Source organism: Convolutriloba macropyga, chromosome 13 (assembly GCF_964194025.1).
Source record: "Convolutriloba macropyga chromosome 13, txConMacr16.3, whole genome shotgun sequence".
Taxonomy (NCBI): domain Eukaryota; kingdom Metazoa; phylum Xenacoelomorpha; order Acoela; family Convolutidae; genus Convolutriloba; species Convolutriloba macropyga.
Window position 1 is genome coordinate 35,229,209 of NC_134480.1, and position 19,016 is coordinate 35,248,224.

A 19,016-nucleotide genomic window follows, 5' to 3' on the forward strand; every position below is an offset into this window, starting at 1 on the left:
CTCGTAAGCCGTTTTTACTTTAGCAACTCGTACTTCACCGTCTCGTCCAAGGGATGTTTCCACAACCCTTCCAAGGGGCCAAGTTCCTCTCGGCGTCAACTCTTTGAGTACCCACACAACATCTCCAAATTTCAGAGGAGGCTGGTTGTTGTCTGTCCATTTACGTCTCTTGAGTAATGTCGGCAGGTACTCCTTAATCAAACGCCGCCACAGGTGATTCATTAATTGCTGAACATGCTTCCAGTTCTTGAAATTAGCTAGCTGTTGATCTTCAAAGTTTCCGGGTGGCAGGGAACTGTACGGGCGTTGAATGAGGAAATTGTTAGGAGTGAGCGGTTCTTCGTTTTCAGGCTGATCGGCAACGTTTGTCAAGGGTCTGGAATTCAGGATTACTTCAACTTCAACCATTATTGTTTCTAAGGTGTCGAAAGAGAGACGCTTAGATCCTAGAATGCTCAAGAGTGTCCTATTGGCGCTCTTAATCAATCGCTCCCACAAGCCACCAAATTGAGGGCAGTACGGTGGGTTAAACTTCATGTGGTTGTGACTGCAGCTAAGGCTTTATAAATCTTTCCTTTGTCTAAAGCTTTAACAGACTTCTTCAGCTCTTCGGAGGAGCCGACAAATGTTTTTCCGTTATCACTGTACAATAAAAAAGGTTGGCATCTTCGGCTGGTGAACCGTCGATATGCATTGAGGATGGTGTCTGTATTTATATCTGGACAGGTTTCCAAATGGACTGCTCAGAAAACGAGGCTTGTTAAAAGAAGTCCATAATATTTCTCGATTTTGCTTTGTTTGTCTTCAATATATTGGATGAACTTTTTCAAATTTTAATTTCATTTCGGTTTGTATCAAGGTGCTGAGGCGTGTGGCTAAAACGGCAGCTTCGAGTTCTAATTTGGGCACACTAATTTGTTTAATTGTCGCAACTTTGATTTTTCCAAGCAGAGGAGATGTTTGAAAATTTTTGTCCTGTAACTGGGTGCAACTATAAGCAACTGTTGCCGATGCAACAGTTGAGGCATCAACAAAGATGTGAATCAGGTGATTTTTTTCCAGATTCGTTGAAGTGTTCAACCATCTGGGTATTTCGATATCAGGCATTGCAAAATAACTATCGAGCACTTTTGTAGGTTGGAATAAAATTCGGTGGGAAGTTCATCTCACTTCTTGCCTAGCTTCCAGATTTGTTGTAGAAGCATCTTGATTCTCATTGTGAGGGGAGACAACATTCCTGGGGGATCGAAAATTGTTGATACTAAGCTGAACATTTTCCTTTGTGTATACTCACTCGCATTTCGGGGAAACAATTCTAATGTCTTCATTAGAAAACATTCAGTTCTAGTATTCCATTTCGGAACCTGGACTCTATTGATCTCTTTCAGTTCATCTGTATCTTCTTGCTCAAGGAACCTTGGAGCTTCATGTTTGTTGGACACAAATTCTGTGAAGCGAAAGCCACTTTTTTGAGAGCTATTTTTAGTTTGGTTAATGGTTTCAATTGTTTCTTCTATAGACGGCAAAGAATGGATATAGTCGTCCATATAAAAATGGTTTTTATTGCATTAACTGCTTTCAGAAATTCAATTGCATTATCCTCTGCGCAACGGTTCAGCACAAAAATTGCACAAAACTGGCAGCAGGTTGCTCCAAATTTTAATCTGGTGAACTGATATTGGTTAACCATCTCTTCATTGGGCCAGAGAAGGCGTAGTGCACATTGGTCCTCATGCGTTTTTGCTATCTGCATGAACATGCCTTCGATATCAGAGAGAATGGCAACTGGGTTTTCATGAAATCTGAGAAGAATTCCTAGCAAGTTGTTCAGCAAATCGGGTCCTGTGATCAAATTGGAGTTCAAAGATTGGTCTCTAATCTTGGTCGCAGCATTTGCTACTCTGCGCACTTTTCTGGGCCTGTTTGGATTCACCACCGGGTGATGAGGCAAGTACCAACTTTTCTCGGGTTCTGGCTGCTGCATTTCAACTGGCTTGACATAAAATTTGCGAGAGAGAGTTTGTGAGAGTTTGCTCATACAACTCTTTTAATTGGATATCACTACTGAGTCGCTTCTGAAGACGTTTCATATGGCTGAGAGCTGCGAAATCTTTATTTCCAATTCTCAACTGTTTTTTCCAAGGTAGTCCAACTTCGTACCTCTCACCATTGTAGCTGATTGTCTTGTTCAATATTTCAAGGGCTTCCTTATCAACGGGATTCGTAGATTCACTCTCGGGTTGAGTTCCTTCGGCTTGAACTTTCTAGAATTGCGCAAGCAACTCATCGAGGGGCTGATTGTCGGGGCTTTGTCGTGATACGTGGTACACGTACTGTTTCTGCTGGTGAGATCGTTGTTAGGGTTGCTTTTGTACTCCTTCATACTCTCCGGCTAGGGTCCATCCAAGACTCGTCCTTACGCCGAATGGCTGGTTTTTAGTTGCCGGGATGACTTCAACTGGATGTGTGAAATCACACGTTTTTATTCTCGAAAGGGCACCAATTTTGCCTTCAGTTATTTCTGGAAAGTGAATGTGACGCAATTCTTTGAATGCATCGCAAAGCTGGTATGAGGTCAAATGTATTAGCTGGTGCTAGATTCAAACAGGGAATGCTATAAGTTGTTGTAATTTGAAATTTTTGATCCAAATTTTTGTAGGGTGCAACTGTCACTTTTTCAGAAATTTTTGAAAGTGGCATATCATGCTCTGTGTTAAGATACTGAAGCGTAGTGGCTTCTTGATCTTCGAATGGAAGAGCAAGGAAATTTGTGATTTTCTCAAGTTTGAATGTAAATTGGCTTCCTGGATCAATCAGAGCGTTTGTATCGAAAGCTTTCTTGCCGTTTACAAAAGATACTAGATATGTTGGAGTTGTTCGAACCATTCTTTTGGTGTAGACTGTAGATGATTTATGCTAAAAATTTGGTTCGATTTGTTCAAATTACCGCGCTGAATTTGATTCTGATTTTTGTTTGGAAAAGACTGTCCGTTGTGGCTCTTTTGTAATTTGGATGAGACGCTTGCAATGCAGTTACTTCATGGTTCACATTGCTGTTTGACTGGCTGATTTTCTTGGTTGGTAACATTTGTACCTGTGGAATTGCTGGTGGCAAAAGCAGCTGGCGGAAGCTTGATAGTTTTACCAGGGTCATGCAGTGTTGTGTGGTGGTACCCGCTGCATGTTTGGCAGCGTTTTGTTGATGGGCAGTTTTGCTTCCTGTGTTTATTGCTCTTGCTCAAAATTTGAAATCGCTGGCTTGGGCTGCATTTTTGGGAATCGGGACAGGTTGTTAGTATGTGGTTTCCACGACATTTTTCGCAAGAACGCTTTGTTTGGTTTTGGGTTGTTTAGGGGTGGCAATGGTGGAGCGCTAGGTGGTTTAACAGTACCGTTACTGTTCATGTTTGTTGACTGATTTCGAATAGTCAGCTGCGCCGGAAAGCCTGAACTTTGGGTACTTTCTTTTCTTGCGTGATTACCGCTGTTGTTCAAGTTCCCAGAATTCTTAAAATTGTTTTTACAAAGGCTATTTTGTTGGAAGTTTTTGCGGTGCATTTTATTGTACACGTGCGCTTGAACGTCTAACCATTTCTGAAACTCAACTAAAATAGCTGGCGTTTCAATTGATGTAAGGATGTGCTCTGTCCATTTGAGGAGGATGTTATGCCCGACTTTTTCTTTAGCTTTCTTCGTAAGTGTTGAGCTCTGTAGGTCCGCTGTGTATACCATGTATTGGAAAGTTTGCACTAAGCGTTTCAAGAACAAATCAAATGCTATAAAGTTTTGCTTGTTATAGTCATTAGTTGATTTCCAGTTTTCCACTGATTCATGAGGGCATTCACCACTATTCTATGGCCACAAAAATATGACATGAGTTCGTTTAAAGCTGTGCTATAATAAGCAGGATTACACAAATACGCTTGAATGACATCTTTTGCTTTGCCAGTAACTGCACTTAGCAAGTAGGTGATTCTATGTGTGTCAGTAATACTGCGGTTGTTATGTACGAGGCAAAAAAAAACTTATTTTTCCATTCGTGCTACTTCAATGGGTTGCCATTAAAGTTTTGAATAGTAAGAGGTGGTAACTTGATTGAGTGTTTACTTGTTGGGATGGGCGAATATGGAGTTGTGTTTGAGGTCAACGGTAAAAAAAATTGGTTTAAATGAAGAGTGTTTGAACCCTTCAATTGATATTGGATGAAATACACTCAAAAATTGATGTGAATGTTGAAATTGTTGCTTGGGTTTTCGCTCTGCTGAAGGTAGTGCTTGTGGGGAAACGCTGAGATTGACGGAGCAATGGGAACACTTTCAGTTAGGGGTTTTGAACAGGTGGTTTGTTGAACACCGAATGGGTTGAGCGGCTCTATGCCAACGGTTTCGACTTGTGACTGTGGCTGGAATTGAGTAAAACTTCCAGGTAAAATTTTATTCTCTGTGTTTCTGAATTCCTGTCCATTATGCAATTGTGAAGAAAGTAAGTTAGACGTTTGAAAATTGTTTGGGTTTTGGCAGAAACTTTCAGAGAACTGATTAAAATTTGTCATTGTGTTTCTGAGTTCAAATGGTTGTTTTGTCTGGGGAGATCAGAATCTGGGTTCTAAGGGGTTTCTTGACTGTAGTATTTGACAGAACCGGGATTCATCAGGTGGGAATTATAGGTTTCTTGGTATTTGGAACAACCCATGCCCATTGGTTGAAACGTTTGCATCTGAAACAGTTCCTCGGCGAATCTCGAGAAAATTCAGAAAATATGTATTTTGAATAAAAATGATTATTAAGGTTTTCCTGAGCGAAATGGTTTTGAAATTTATTTTGCGTGCTTGCGTATAGCGGCGGGATTGAATCATTGTTGGTTTTAGGCTGCTGGTGGTTAACTCTAAAATGATCAACAGCAGAGAGTGTTGTATCACTGAGACCAAAACGATCGGACGTTTTTGCGACGGTCGTCTCAGGTTTTGCAAGTTTTTTATCCGAGTATTTTGCTTCTGTTTTGGAGTCCGCTGTGTTATTATTAATTGATCTGAATGAACTTGATGTACTCATTCCAATAGTAAGGTGATTATCGTTGTTGCCATTTAAAAACGTTGACAACATTGGTTCGGTTCTGTGGCATTCAGACAGGGTTGGTTTCTCCGGTCTCGGTGGTAGAGGTGGTGTTTTGTTGGAGAATGATGAAGGTTCTGGGTTGCTTGCTTCTGGAATCTCGTTCATTGATGGTGAACATCTCCGTGAGGTAGGACGTCTGGCAGTTGTATGAGTTGTTACACTGACATCATCGCGTGTCCTAGTTGAAGATTGGCTGAGTAGTCCATCGTTATCTAAACTGTCAATTTCGTGTTCAAATTTCTCTAGACGTGACAAAAGTTTGGAATATCGTTCCATGACAGAGGAAGTGCTGCTGGAGTTCGGACTTTCTTTAAAACGGCATCAATTGTTGTTTTCAGCTCGTCAACATTTGCTTTTGCTTTATTGATGAGCGGGGTGAGTGATCTGAAAGTTTTTTGCTGATCGATTGAAGATTGTAAGAGGTCCAGATGGCTTTTCAAACTCAGCTCTGCAAGGTTGAATTTGTTTAACGCGTACTAACAACTTTGACTGTTCTTCTTTGTCATTTTGCTCTTGTTGGTCATTTTGAACTAACAGGTAAAAGACGGCTTCGAAACCGGAGCGACGCAAGTTTCAAAGTTGAAAAACAATGTTTATGGCACTGTGAGGCTAATCAGCCCCAGGTTTTTTGTTGTTGAAAAAAAACGACGCAAATTTTCTGGAAAATTAGAATCCTAGTGTTTTTTTTGTTATTGTACTAAATCTAGCTAATTTTATCACTAAAAAAGAAAAATAACCGTTTGCGCGCGCTTGTTTCGTTATTACAATAAACACAACCAAATAATTGCTAAATCTTGGGGAAATTAAATATTCTCTTCAGTTGAATAAGTATATGCTTTTTGAATGGTTCTTGTTACAAAATTTTACGAAGACAAAAGCTTTTTTTGGAACAAGGACTAAAAAAATGCATAGAGATTGCTACTGCTTTGACCTTGTTTTGAATTTTTTATAAAACCGGAGCGACTAGGCAACGTGAGCTACAGACAAGCAGACAAGACAAAGCGATTTGTGCTGGAGTTGATTTTCTTTCCCTTTAAGTTGAACTGCTTGCTTCTTGTTTTCTTTTCAAATTTTCCGAAATCTTTACTTTGAAATTTCCTTCCGCTCTTTTAATTGCTGACACTGAGTTCTGTAGTTCTTCAAATATGGTAACCGCTGACACCAAAATGCCCCCTTCTTCTATCTGGTGACTACTGAGACCAAAAAGGGACGGAGGGACTTCATTCAGCAACTTCTGTTTTCAGTGCCTGTTTTCAGCGCATACTACCCCATTAACAAGGCTGGCGGCTAGTAGTATGCAATTAAAGTAAAAGAACTCAAATTCTATTGTATGTATTTTTTTGAAGATGCCTTTTTGGAAATTTTTCTCTCCGTTCTTCACAGTTAAGCAAAATGATTTTTAAAAAAATTTTTGGTTTTGTAATGAAGTGAGAAGGCCAATTCGATAGGTTTTTTTTAATAAAAATCGATTGATATTTTCATTAATTGTTAGAAATAAAATGTATTTTGTTTCTATAAGTCAAAGAAGCAGTTTTGCCACTCTTCTGTTGCTTCTTTGCAGTTTTGCGAAAATGATAAAAAATACTTATCAGCTTTTTCTGATATGAACTAAAGGGCTGCGATCAAAAGGATTTCTTGGATCTAATAAATGCTTCAAGCAAAACGTTGCGAAAAAGTTTTTAAATTATTGAGTCAAAGAAGCAATTTTGCCAATTTTAGGTTGCTTCTTTATAAAAATGCAAAATCGATGAAAATACTTTGAAGGGTGTTTTATAGCAAACAGAGGGGGCTCAATGAATAGATTTTTTTGGGTCTACTAATTTTTCGTATCAAAACGTCAAGAAAACGTTTTTTGGGTTTTTTAAGTCAAAGATGCACTTTTGCTAAATTCAAGCTGTTTCTTTACTAAAATGCAAAATTGATAAATTTTTTTAAAGCTTGTTTCTTAACAAACTGAAGGCGCTCAGTGAATAGTTTTTTTGAATCTCCTAATTTTTTTAATCAAAACGTCAGGAAAACATTTTTTGAGTTTTTTAACTCAAAGATGCAATTTTGCCAAATTCTAGTTGCCTCTTCGTTAAAATGTGAAATCCATAAACTAACTTCAAAACTTGTAATATAGCAAACTGAGGGGGCCCAATCAATAGGTTATCTGGGATCTACTGATTGTTTATATTAAAACGTCAAGAAAACATTTTTTGAATTTTTTAAAGTCAAAGTTGCAATTTTTGTCAAAAATAAGCTGCCTCTTTTGTAAAATACAAAGTCGATAAACTGACTGTGAAGTTTGTTTTCTAACAAAGCCGGAAGGTCAAGCAATGGGTTTTTTTGGGTTTAAAAAAAAGTTTTCATTAAAAGGTTTGCGACTTTTTCATCAAAAAAGCACTTTTGCGACTCTTTCGTTTTTTGAGCAAAAATTTTACATGAGGAATTCAACTTTAAAAAAGACAACTTAAGGTCCAACTGAAGTGTTCTATTCAACTAGTAATTTCATGTTCATGTAGATTTTTTGCAACAAAGTCAAAAAAATGTTTTTAGATTTTTCTGATGCAAAAAACGCTATATCGTTTTTTCGTACAATCTGTGTGTTCTTTGTTGCTAAATGCTGACATGTGGGACATGTAATTTTTCACGGCTATTTCGTTCATAAACCATCCACAAAAGCTCGTTGGGGGAAAACTTTCTTGTTTTTGAGATTTTTTGTCGCAAAAAAAATTCAAGTTTTTTTTGGATAGGTCTAACCGGGGAAGGGATTTCTGAGGTGACGTCTGGAACCTCGGGCGATCATCTCTTTGTGACGTCTGCAACCAAAAAAAATCAGGCCTTCTTGATCGGTTGACTTCTGGAACCCTTGAAAAAAATCTCCTCGTCTTTGGTGTCGTCTGACACCAAAAATAAATCGTCTTGCTGTTCTCAATCTCCAGCTGTTCCAGTTTGTCCCCTGCAAAAGTCACTTAGGGACCCCACTTAGTTTGTTCTTGTTTCGTGGGTTCCGAAAATGAGAACAACGTTTAAGCTATTTCCTGTACCAGTTGCAACCTTACTCTCAGTTTGTCACATTTTCTGCTTGTGACTGGTGGTCAGATAGGCCCTTTTGTTCGGACAATCTTGGTACGGTTTCTTTGTTTTTGGTTGGGGGGGGGGGGGTGATGTTACCCTCTTTGTTAATAAAACTCCCTTTCAGAAGGTGGATTATGTTTTCTTAATCACGGAGGTAGGTTTCCATTTTATGTAATGTAACATATATTCTAGACTTTTGGTTGCTCGTATTTGGTTGCGACTTCTTGTCAGATGTTTTCGGGAAAGAGTAACTCTCAGGTTTTTGGCGGTAAATTAATCAATCATCGACAAAGTTTATGCTTTTCTTGAGTTCACAAGGTCATTGGGAACACAAATAACTTTCAGATAAATCTACCGATAATTTGATTTTCGAAGATAGAAATTGAATTGCACAGGGTTGTATTAGAAACCATTTGCATTCACGTCACACTTTCTTTATTCAAGGGAAGGGAGATAAAGTCAACAAATTGAATTTTTAGGTGTCGTTTGGTTTAGTGAGTATTTTAAATACACTTTAGATGACAAAACAGTTACAGTCATAACAGATCAGTGAGCCCTACTGTTAGTCTTAAAATAACATTGTTCCAGCAATTCCTATAGCGGCCCTTTTGGTGCATGAATTTTCCCTACTTTTGGGGTACGAATTCATTATTCAGCACCTTTGTTACTAGAAAGAATTAGTTGACTAAATATCTCTCTACACTATCCAGTTCAATGTAAGTAGTTATATGTAAGCAAGAGTGGGGGGGGGGGTAAAAGGACGTACCTATGTATAAAGATTACCTATAGCCTATTTTCATCAATTTTCCAAAGACGTACCTAAAAAAGAGAGTGAGAACAATAGGCCTGTCATCTTATCGTAATTACCCAGGGGTAATTATGTTAATTACCCCAGGGAAATGCATCCAGTTTTCCGCTCTAATGCACTTCAGCTAATCCTATCTACTTAATAAATTATATCTGCGGAACTTTCACTTTTAATCATTTTCACATTTTTTTCATCCGCGCATAGTTATCACAACTATATTTTTCTTTCATTCATTGACATATGGAGAATACTATTTTATCATTTTTCATTGCAATTCAGTCAATTTTTACTAGAATTTACCCGATTTTGGGCTGATATACGTAAATTTTGCCAGTTTATCATTTTTTGAATACCCAATTCTTACCAAAAATACCCAATTCCTGGCAAACAATACCCAATTCTTCTCAAAAAATACCCAATTCTGGCCAAAAAATACCCAATTCTTGGCAAAAAATACCCAATTCTGGCCAAAAAATACCCAATTCTTGGCAAAAAATACCCAACTCTTGGCAAAAGTACCCAATTCTTCCCAAAAAATACCCAATTTTTTGGCAAAAATAACCCAATTCCTGGCAAAAAATACTCAATTTTTTCCCCAAAAAATACACAATTCTGACCAAAAAATACCCAATTCTTATCAAAAAATACCCAATTCTTGCCAAAAAATAAACAATTCTTGGCAAAAATACCCAATTCTTCCAAAAAAATACCCAATTCTGGCCAAAAAATACCCAATTCTTCTCAAATAATACCCAATTCTTCCCAAAATTACCCAATTCTGGCCAAAAATTACCCAATTCTGGGCAAAAAATACCCAATTTTTCCCAAAAGATACCAATTCTTCCCAAAAAATACCCAATTTTGGCCGAAAAATACCCAAGTTTTCCCAAAAAATACCCAATTGTTCCCAAAAAATACCCAATTGTTTGCAAAAATACCCAATTCTTCTCAAAAAGTACCCAATTCTCGTCAAAAAATACCTAATTTTGGCCAAAAAATACCCAATTTTTGGCAAAAAATACCCAATTTTTCCCGAAAAATACACAATTCTTCCCAAAATATAACCAATTTTGGCAAAAAATACACAAATTTTCTCGAAAAATACCCAATTCTTCCCAAAAAATACCCAATTCTTGGTAAAAATACCCAGTTTATCCCAAAAAATACCCAATTCTGACCAAAATTACCCAATTATTGGCAAAAAATACCCAATTTTTCCGAAAAAATACCCAATTCTCCCCAAAAAATACCCAATTCTGGCCAAAAAATACTCAAACTTTCCCAAAAAATACACAATTCTTCACAAAAAATATCCCAATACTTGCCACACAGAGACACAAGTCTCGCCAAAAATACCCATTTTTACCACAAAATAGCGATATCTTATCAAATCACCCAAATTGTAACCAAAATAACAAAATTTTATCATATATTTATCTAAAATATATCAAAAATTAGACAATCTTGCCATCATCCGTTTTTTTCTAATATCTTATCAACAATGCAATTATTTAGTGACCTTAAAACATCAACTTTTGAGATCCTCTTTTGTAAAGACGAATCTTCTCAGGTGTTCGATATAGGTTTAATGAGTACAAATTTGTCACGAAGTTTTTGCTATTGCAAAGTATTAATCGTTAAAAGTTCAATCATAGTAATTTAACAATTACGTCCTACAATCTTCTCAATTAAGAACAATTACGTGATCATTTTTTGTAAGAGGGCCACTGACCTCTTTGGAACAAAATTTACTCCAGCTACGTCATATGATTGCTGCAAATAGGGATACCTATGTATTGTATGGGGTCACTGAACTCATGTGAACAAAAATAATCCTTACTACTTACGATATTATTCCTATTTTATCTAATTATGCACAACTCACGTGCTTGAAGTCTTACTCGTAGTATTGTAATAATTACGTCACTTTTGCGTCATAATGATGTCATTTTTTATTGTAGTGCACAAACAAAAATTCAACTCATTGCGCTTATTTTCGTTCTCTTCAACAACTTAGCTATAGTTAGACTTTTTCATTTTTTTGGAGACAATTTTAATCTCCTTTTCCTACAAACCTAAGTTTTCAGTTATAAACCTTTCAGTGGAGATTCATCATCTCCAGGACATCTTCCTATTTCCCATTCCAGTCAAGTCACCTCTGTTATAGAATATGAAAACAGACCAAGAATAATGGGCTATTATAATCATCGTACTCATTCGCAAAGAGCATATTATTTCTTCAGGGAGAAAGTTTTTTTCAATATCTGTATTTTCAATTTGTTTATGAGTTCAACCGTTGTCACCTAAAGAAAGCTGGAATAATGAATATCAAATCTGTGAAATTGAACGAAAATCTTAAGGCCCACTTCTTCTTCCCCGATTTCAATGATGATGTAGCAATTATAAAGGAGAGGAAGACGTGCTTCGGCTGGGTAGCTGAACTTCCATTCTCCATTCCGAGGCAGCTTCTGGTCTTCATTATTGCAATCGAGAATTTGCCAGAAGTCTCTGTTCCATACAAACAGACAACTGTAGACTTCTACGAGAACCACATCGAAAACAAAACTTTACGAGTCTCAGACAACATGGATCTGAGCAGATCAGTCTGTGCACAATTTTGTGATTATGAGTTGTCCTATAGACCAATGTATGAAAATCAATTAGGATTTTTTGAGGAAGAGAGAGAACTTAACTTTTTCTGGTGTGTGTCTGACAAGTACGACAATTTGCAGGAGCAGAAACCTGATCGGGATTGTGACGAGTGGGAAAATGGGTCGTTGACAGGGAGTATTATCGCAATTATTGAAGAAGAGAACGCACTTGATCCCAAGTTAGACAACAAAAAATCTGACTAGGCAGTCCCCTTTTGCGTGTTTTTCTAGAGACACTGGCAAGATGCAATGAAAGAAGTACAGGGAGCATCAAGTGTTAAAAATACTTCAATCAAGTCTGCCAGAACCATCCTTAGTACTGTACTCAATGATTATACAGATTACCAAGATCATATTTTATCTAATGAAGCAAGTGAAAAATTATCTGAAAAAAACTTCCCTCAAATCTGAGCAACCAGCGTCTTGTACACAAAAGACTGTCAATAGAAGGGCTCCTGCTGTCAAAAAACCTGAAAGAGTGGGAAGTAAAAATTCAGATGGTGATGAAAACGAAGACAACATGTGTCCTCCATCGTGCAAATTGAGACGAGCTGCTGAGTTCTATAGTAACTAAACTAACAGGCTGAGAACTTATTTCTTTGACTTATTATCTGTTTGTATTTCCGGTATAATTTCAGATCCAAAAACTATTATTTCCTGAGGTGACTAATTGACTGCTTAAATTGTAATATTCTCTTTTTACACTCAGAAAAAGTTGAATTTCATGTATGCTTTTGAATTGATACTTTGATAACATAATTTATTTGAGTTTTACAAATGCATTTTCGAAATTAACTTTTATTTAAAGTTCAGTTTTGAATTAAAATTTATGTCAAAAAATGCCTGTTTTTTAATATCTTTTTTTTTCTCAAAAGAGGCGGTTAACGACGAAAAAGGCTTGTTTTCATAAAATGTTTTTTTCAAAAACGCGGGTTTTTTTTGGCTTCTGCAATGAACTCCCGGCAGCTGATACTGGATGATGCAAAGCAGTTACAGTGATAATTTCGAAGCAAACTCCAGCAGCAATTCTTCCCATCAGAATATAGCAATAAGCGTGCTGCCTTTGATAATAGATTACCTGGTCATTTAAAAGAAGAATTTTTGGCAGGAATTTTTAGAAATAGATACTCGTACAAATCTTTAAGTATAGAATTTACAATTTTTTTTAAAAAAGTTGAAAACATTTTGCATAATTTTTTACTGTTTTGAAAAAATATTTTTTTACTATCCCATTTTTTTTCAAAAAAGTCGTTTTTTTTACAAAAGGTTTCTTTTTTCATTTTTCCATTTGTCAGTTTTTGAAGTTTTTTAATGTGAAGTTTTGAATTGAATAATTTTTCAAATGAAAATCTTTTTTACTAAAATGATATATGATTTTTTTGAAAATTGTCGTGTTTTACACATTGTTTTTAACAAAAATGTAAACCTTGATTTTTTTTATATTGCCTTTTTTTCTGTTTTTTAATTTTTTTATGTAAAACTTTAAATTTAATTAATTTTTTTTTGAAAAAATAAAGTTTTACTAGAATAGTTTTGCTTTCAAAAATGCCGTTTTTTACATAAGGTTTTTAACAAAAATTGCAACTTGTGTTGTTTTTTATTTTTTTATTTTTCCTTTTTTTTCTATTTTTGATTTTTTTTATATAAAATTTTAAAGTTTTTTTTTCGAAAAATTTTGTTTTACTAAAAAAAATTTCTTTCAAAAAAGCCGTTTTTTACATAAGGTTTTTAACAAAAAAGGCAACTTGTGTTGTTTTTTATTTTTCTGTTTTTCCTTTTTTCTGTTGTGGTACATGGGTAACCACTTAACCTCCAAACTATTATATCTTTGATGCAGTAAATTAATACTACCATATGCAGTATGTAATTCATCATGTTTTGTTAACATTGGAATCGCCGCGCGATTCTTCATAGTGTTGAAAGTGACAGGTGTTTACGCACTAACAGACAGACCACGGAATGATCAATTGCAGTCTGCCTTATATGAACGTGAATAGAAGTTGTGCGTTAATCTTCTCTTTATACGATAGTGAAGATACTTAGTTGAGTGTGAAGGAACTGAGCACCACATGGCGCAGTCAACGGAAAAAGGAAGAACCATATTAGGACTGGAACCATTTTGGGAACGACCCAGCTCCAACCCCCCCCCCATTCCATGGGAAAAGTGGAGAAGTCAACTCAAGATGGCCCTCGTCGCAAAGACAAACATCGAACTAGATGAACTCCTAAGAGAGAAGCCGACAATAGTCATATATCCCCCGGAACCAGTGGAAGAACAACCAGTGAATAATCCAACACAAACAATGGAGAGGGAGAGACTCACGAGATACAGTCAGGCAGTAGCCAAATGGAAGAACGAGTGCAACCTAATCGACAGAATAGGGGTGTTGTGCGGCGACAAGCCATGGGACATTGCAGACAAGAAGGCAAAATCAATGGTATACCTAACAATTGGAATCGAAGGACGCAGGATGCACACCCGAAAATACCCACATACAAACGTCGAGATCATCACAACACAACAACTGTGGGAAGAATTAGAGTTGACATTCATAAGACCAAGGAATGCAACTTTTGACCGGTATTTGTTGCTAACCAGACGTCAACAAAAAGGTGAAACCATGGAACAATTCCGTTCGGCCTTACGATTCCTAGCAGAATTCTGCCAGCTAGGAACTCTAGAAGACGGATTGTTAAGAGACATCTTCACGGCCAACATGAATGATCCAGAAATACAAAAAGAACTCTTGAAGGTAACACTGGAACCAGAAAAGGCACTGGAATTAGCCATCAGTATTGAATTAGGCGCACGAAGCCAACTAGCCATACAGGCAAAATCCACAACAGACCCATCAATGGTATCAATAGTAGGACGATCGGAGCCCGTCCTAGCAATCACCAGTTCAAGGTATCGAGGAAATTTTAGAGGCAACTATAGCCAGCCCAGAGGCACATTCACACAGTCCAGAGGCAACAATGACAACAACACTCAGTCAAACAGACAGCAAGTACAACACAATTGTAGGAACTGCGGACAACCCTGGACACAAGACCACAGAGCCAAATGTCAAGCGCTAGGCCAAACATGCAGAAGATGCAATAAGCTCAACCACCTTGCTAAGGTATGCCGCTCAAACTTAAACAGAAACAACAATAGAAACATCAACGAAATCGAAGAAATACACGATACACAACACGAGGACAACATAAACATGGTTTCCTTAAATAACGAAATAGAGAGCATAAGAGATGACTCAGAAGAAGACTACAGTGTAAACCTAGTCTCTCCAACGGAAGGACCAACAACCCCCACCAAACTAAACGTGACATTTGGAAAAAACAAATATTGGGTAATGGTCGACTCCGGGAGCTCTAACAGCTTAATCACAGAGCGGAAGGCCCACAAGATAGAAGAACGGGACAAAAATAGTTGGTGGAGTCGCAAGACGAATCCAACTAACCTAAGAAGCTTCAAGAACACCCCAATCAAGAACAAGGGAACCTTGTACTGTGACGTTCAATGCAACAGGTGGAACGCAGGAAGAGCTGACCTCATCGTGGTACCAAACAACCATAGAGCACTAATAGGCCGAGACCTCTTCCAGGGACTAGGCATTCAAGTCAATTAACAGACATCCCAAAATTCGGAAGGTAAGAACGTCGCGATGATAGAAAATCTGGATAGCCGAAACTTAAAACAATTATTAGCAAAACAATTTCCCGGCTAGTAAAACGGATAGGACGATCAGTAAACCACACAGTAAAATCCAAATTTAAAACAAACTTTACGCCTATTCATCAACGAGGTCGAAGAGTACCAATACATTTACAAAACCAGGTCGAACAGGAACTCAAAAAATTACCATAGAACGCAAACATAATAAAACTGGACAAATGCAGCGACAAAAACTTCATATCGCCAATTGTAATAACAGTCAAAAGAGACAAAACGATAAAACTAGCCATGGACTCTAAAATTATAAACAAAGCCATCCACAAAAACAAATATCAGATGCAAAACATAGATTGCCTAATGGACAAAATTGCCCAATCAATCTCGGAATCGTCGCACAAAGGCGAGGTACTTTTTTCAACAATCGACTTACGGTATGCATACAGCCAACTACCTCTAGACGAAGCAACAGCAAAGCAATGCAATTTTAACATAGTAGGCGGCCAAGCCACCGGAACGTACCGATTCATAACAGGTTTCTACGGCCTAACGGACATGCCGGCAGAATTCCAAAAAGCCATTGACAGCACACTAAAAGGTCTTAGCGACACATATAGTTTCTTGGACGACATAATTATAGTCTCCGGCGGAGGAATAAAAACTCACAAGGAAAAAATTTTTAAATGCCTACAAAAACTCGATAAAGAAAACCTCAGCATAAACTTAGAAAAATGCCACTTCGCAAAAAATAAGATAGAATGGTTAGGATTCGAAATCAATCAACGGAATAATGCCACTCATAGGCAAAACCGAGGCTATTCAAAACCTAAAAGCCCCGAACACATGCAAGCAACTAAAATCATTCCTCGGAAGCGTCCACCACCTAACCAAATTTGTTCCAAATCTAGCAATCCAATGTAGAGTCTTTAGAGACCTGAAAAAAGACAACAAATACAAGTGGGAACATAAACATCAAACAGCATTCGAAAAAATAAAATTACACATAAAAAACATAACAGAAAATACGCACTATGAATCCACCCGAAAAACGAGAGTCAGAACAGACGCATCACGATCCGGACTCGGAGCCGTCCTAGAACAAGAATCGAACAAAGGATGAGAGACAATCGCATACGCCTCACGTTTCCTAAATAAAGCTGAAGAAAATTATAGCATAAATGAACTAGAACTTCTAGGTGTAGTATGGGCACTCGAACATTTTAAACATTATCTTTATGGCCATTATTTTACAGTACAAACATATCATAGAGCACTTTTATCCGTATTGAAAGAGAAATCTACGAAAGCCCATCAAAGTAGACTAACACGTTGGTGTGACAGGTTAATCCCATTCCATTTTCAAATTGAACACATACCAGGATCAAAGATGGGATTAACAGATTACATTTCAAGTAACCCAAATAAAAAAGCTAAGCCAATAAGCTGATACGATGAGGACTTTGTAATCGCGCAAATAGACGCAATTAAACAAACCATCTATGCAATAAGACAACGAGGGAGGCCGCGAAAAACAGACAAGTTGCAATCGTCCAACGATTCCAAAGCACTAACTACAAAGCTGAAAATCAAACGACAAAGAGGCCGCCCACGGAAATTACCCCTGCAATTGCAGGACGATTCCAAAATCAAAGTGCCTAGAGCACAAAGTCACAAGACAAAACCACAAACTTTGCAAAAGCTGCACAATTACAGCCTACACAGAAACAAAGAATTACCAAATATAGAAAACCACGTGACGATAGATGACGCAAATTTACAAAAAGTCACACAGCAAAACATTACAAAAGCGCATTTGCCAAGTAACTTAGCTACAGATAAGTCACTACCTAATTCCAACTCTAATTTCGAAATGGACAAAAAACAACCCACAATACAACAAACCCCACCTACATCGCCAGCTAAGAACCCAATCTCTTTCTCGACCTACCTCAGCCCAGACAAAGAAGATCGCCCCACCAAAGCAGACACCCAGCTAGATAAAGCAATACGAGATGTCTTCAGTTCAACACTAATTGCGGCCATGACGAACAGAGACGAAGTTCTAAGGGAGATAAGAGACTGCATAACACTAGGGGATGAACAAAGATGTAAAGCAGTAAGCAGGCAAATCCACACACATTGGAAACAACTCAGTGTGAATGACGGGTGCATCCTCCTAGACAGTCGGCTAACCATCCCGAACGCAATGAAAGAAGCAGTGATAGACGTCCTGCACGCAACCCACCCAGGCGCTTGGGGGATGACCGAACTAGCCCACAGATTATGGTGGCCGTTCATAAATAGAGATCTGATTAACAAATCAAAAACGTGTTGCCCGTGCACAGAATTTGGTAAGAACCTTAAAAGCATAATACCAAAAACCAAATTGTCACCACTAAAACCATTTGTCGAGCCGAACGGAGAAATACAACTAGACTTTGGGGGCCCAATACTAGACGGTCAAGGAAGAGAAGTATACTTCCTTGCGTGCATTGATAGATTCTCTAAATTTCATACGCTTAAATTATACAACAACGCGAATGCCACAAACATAGAACACTTCCTAACAAAAAACATTGCTATCCAAGGGGTACCCAGATCCATACGAATGGACCAAGCTAGATGCCAAACAGGAAATGTAATAAAAGAATTCTGCAATAGAAATAATATCAAGATAATATTCGCCCCAGCGAACGATCACCGATCGATAGGATTAGTCGAAAGATTAATACAAACGGTAAAACGCCGCCTAGGTTGCATTAAACTAGACCCGAACCACCGCCCCTTCAACATAAAACAGTCATTAAGACAAATCGCACAGAAATTAAGAATATGCCGCAAAAAAGCAACTAATATTCCCCCTTTCGAAGCACACTTCGGTCGCCCGGTGAACACACCAATAACTAACTTAACTCATGTGCGGATAGTCGAAACTTGAAATGGCCAAATATTACGTCTGATTATTTAGATGACAACATTATGGGCAACGACGAGCTAATCTCAGACGAACGTTGGATTCAAGAGACGCTGGACAGCGACGAAGAAGTGAAACTATCAAAGCAGCGAATGCTATCTGCGGCACTGAATGACAAAAGTGAAAACCCCCGCACCTTCCGTATGGCACCCCAGACACCGCTACAACCCCTCGCCGAAAACAGCAAACAGTTGAAACTAGCCAAGAAGACCCTCGCCGCCACCCGAAGCAAGAAACAGCTGCAAGGGCTTTACGAAGCCATCCCTGAAGGAGCGGCACTGGTAAAAACGTCCGGCTCCACCGTGACCATCAAGTACCCCGGCCAAGACGATACAGTTTTACACAAATCGGAAGTAGCACGCTTCGGAACACCAGCGCAACCGCAGATCCCACTCATACAATTCGCAGCTCGAAAGACCCTAATCAACCACCACGGTAAAATTCAAAGACAGATGAACGTACACCAAAAAGATCAGTGTGCAAAACTCAAAGGCGAGAAAACGATCAGAAGGAGAACAAACGATTCGCCAACGAACCTCAACCTCGCTAATCTTTTGAAAGTGAACCGCACTAAGATTCCCCCAAAGAGAAAATTTATACGATCACCCAAGAAGGGAAAGACCGGGGCAAAAAGCCGAAGAACACCGACACCGCCTGATTCCCCATTCGAAGACGAGGATTATGAAGCGGCAACACAAAGACAGGAAACACTGGACAACAGCGAGGATCCAGACTA